The sequence below is a fragment of the Bos mutus genome, chromosome 3, assembly GCF_027580195.1.
Source record: "Bos mutus isolate GX-2022 chromosome 3, NWIPB_WYAK_1.1, whole genome shotgun sequence".
NCBI lineage: Eukaryota > Metazoa > Chordata > Mammalia > Artiodactyla > Bovidae > Bos > Bos mutus.
The window spans coordinates 7,399,127-7,402,214 of NC_091619.1; the positions used below are offsets into that span (position 1 = coordinate 7,399,127).

The 3,088-nt window shown below is 39.6% G+C and overlaps 1 pseudogene; it reads right to left on the bottom strand.

Moving 5' to 3' along the window:
• Positions 1–1,790: 1,790 nt before the first annotated feature.
• LOC102284626 (guanine nucleotide-binding protein G(I)/G(S)/G(O) subunit gamma-5 pseudogene) lies at positions 1,791–2,429 on the bottom strand (annotated as a pseudogene).
• Between the last annotated feature and the right edge of the window lie 659 nt (positions 2,430–3,088).

Below are 3,088 nucleotides of genomic sequence, written 5' to 3' on the forward strand. Positions count from 1 at the left end.
AGAAGGTCATGTGAGGATAGAGACAGATTATAGTGATATGGCTACAAGCCAATGTCAATGTCATGGACTGAAGACAATGACTAAGGACAGCTAACCGGAGGTAGAAGAAGATGACAGAATAGAATCTCTTTCAGAGAATGAAGAAGGAACCAACCCTGCCAATAACTTAATTTTAAACTTCTGGCCTCCAGAACTATGAGAAAATAAGTTTCTGTTACTTTAAGGCACCAACTTTCTAGTAATCATTAATTTGCTTAGCAGCTCTAGGAAACTAATACATTATGTATGTTATGTATACATTTTTATGCATATTTAAATGTGCATTTTATGTAGGTACCAATAGATAATTGATACATAATGGCATTTAATATAGTGTGATATACGTATACATGGTGAGATATATATTTATATATGTTTATATATTTATGAAGGGTGAAGGTGAAAGGGAAAGTTGCTCAGTCATGTCTGACTCATTGTGACGCCACAGACTATACATTCCATGTAATTCTCCAAGCCAGAATACTGGAGTGGGTAGCTGTTTCCTTCTCCAGGGCATCTTCCCAACTCAAGTATCGAATCCATGTCTCCTGTATTGCAGGTGGATTCTTTACCAGCAGAGCCACCAGGGAAGTTTATAAATACCATGAATTCACATGGAACTTCCAATTCCAATTCAACAAAGGCGTTAATTCTAGTTCTTTCCCTTCCAATATTTGGAAGTCCTTTCTCACTCAGAAACTCAATTCCAATTACCTTTATACTTACATATCTCATCAGTCTCCCTCTACGATCATTGATTTATAGTAAATTACATCTACTGGAATAATTGAATCGATCATTTTCTTTTGGAATCCTCAGGTAGTAAAAGAAATCACCAAAGTAGATCTAAATAGAGGTCAATAAGTTTTTGGTGATTGAGGTTTAAGACTGGAGAATGTAATTCTTCGGGGTCATTTTCACCAAATTGAGTATTCTTTTTCATTTTAACTATTTCATTTTAACTCTTTATGGATATTAAATCATCTGAATGAGAACTCATTTTATCTCCCACAGTATCAGCGATAACTCTGGTTAAATGTCTATTAAAAACTTTTTTTTCCAGACCCTCTGCTAACCAATCTGGAGATAGGATAACTTTATCTAAAACAGGTTACAAATAAAAAAGGAGTTAGAAGCTGTTAGCAAGTTACAGTTTGCTTTATGTATTACATTTCTACTGTTTTCTTGGTTGGATTTGTATAAGACTCAGGGTATCTGTTAAAAGAGGGCAAGGTAATAATATATTAGCATTACAGGCAAGAATACCTTATAGTGGATGTGATTTAGCTAAATGGTTAATTTCTTAGGCTCTGAACCTAGGGTACTTGTGACCAAATACCCATTAAATGCATGGCTTAAGAATATTACTTCACTATTTTATCATTCAATTTCCTCACATGTGGTAATTGCAGTAGTTTTATGTTCTTCCAATATCCATCTTTATCGTCTTATTTAACAAATAACTTTTGAGAGCCTAAATATGTGCCAGGCAAAGGATTCTACATAAATTTGAGTGTTATATGAGCAATGACTGTATTTGTTTCTTTTTTTTTAGACTAAATATTTTATTGTATGCTGCCATCAGTGTATATAAAATAATTATCCTTGTGAAACAGAAAATTATGAATATTCAGAGAGGTAGACATTAAGGATTAACAAAAGTAGAAGTTTGTACAGTATGGCACTTTACAAAGAGGCTTTTGTACAGGCTTCAAATTTAGCTTTCCTTTGAATAATCACTGGTTTATAAAAAATGGTTTGGAAAACCTTGTAAAGATTTGTTTTACTACAAAAAGGAACAGACTTTTTGGGGCCTGAAGGGATTTGTACTTGAAGATACTCCAGTCATCAGAGGGTCATGTTGAGCATTCTGCAGACAGAACTGTTTGATATCTGCAGCTGCCTGGGAAACTGTCACCTGATTGAGCCCGGCCTCCAGACAGAGCTGTTGAACCACTTTTTTTCATAGCTGCAACACTGGACGGAGAAGGCAGTGGCACCCCACTGCAGTACTCTTGCCTGGAAAACCCCATGGATGGAGGAGCCTAGTGGGCTGCAGTCCATGAGGTCGCTAAGAATCGGACACGACTGAGCGACTTCACTTTCACTTTTCACTTTCATGCATTGGAGAAGGAAATGGCAACCCACTCCAGTATTCTTGCCTGGAGAATCCCAAGGACGGGGGAGCCTGGTGGGCTGCCGTCTATGGGGTCGCACAGAGTCAGACACGACTGAAGTGACTTAGCAGCAGCGACAGTGGATGAACCAGACACGGCGCACTCAAAGGAGGGCAGATCCGCGGGCTGTCGGCAGGTCTGCGGTGGGTTCGCTGGGCCAGTCGGCAGGGCGGGGTGGGGTCGGGTGAGGCTCGGAACTTTGTCTCTTAACATATGTTTTTTTGTGATTGTCTTGAGGATAAGACACAGATAGTTATGGCAGTGGGGCTACAGTATCAGAACCTGGCTCAGTGGGCAAGTCTACTTCACAAAGTATATCTTTCGTAAAATATGAATAATATTCGAAAGTAGTGCCATTTCTCAACTTGACAAGGTAGTCACTTCAGCTGTTCACAACAAGAGAAAAATTGAAAAGGACCAGCAGGAAGGAAGAGGAATGAGACTGTAGCATATTTTAGGAGTGATAGTCCTTTCTCAAATATAGTTTGGTGCCCAAAAGTAAAGGTGAACTTCTGCCTCCTGAGATTTTCTTTATAGAGTATGGGAAAGCCCCTCGTTAAAAATGTGCCCTGCGCAACCCTTCCCATTGGCCAGCTATCCTAAACGTTGCCCTGCCTCCTTGATGAAGTGGTCTGACCTCTCTGACAAGAGTTCCCACAACCGTCTCTTCACGCCTTGTTGGTTTAGTTTCGCATGATGGATGACATGACACACAGTCAGCAGGGCTGTTGGTACCTGCTCTGTAAATGACTCTGGTAGCACGCGGCCAAAGGCAAAGTGACCATCTCTCCGTTCTGGCTGAGTATTTTGACTTCAGGTTTTCAAGTATGGAAGCAAGTGATTTATGAGACACAAAAAAGCATAAATGGCCT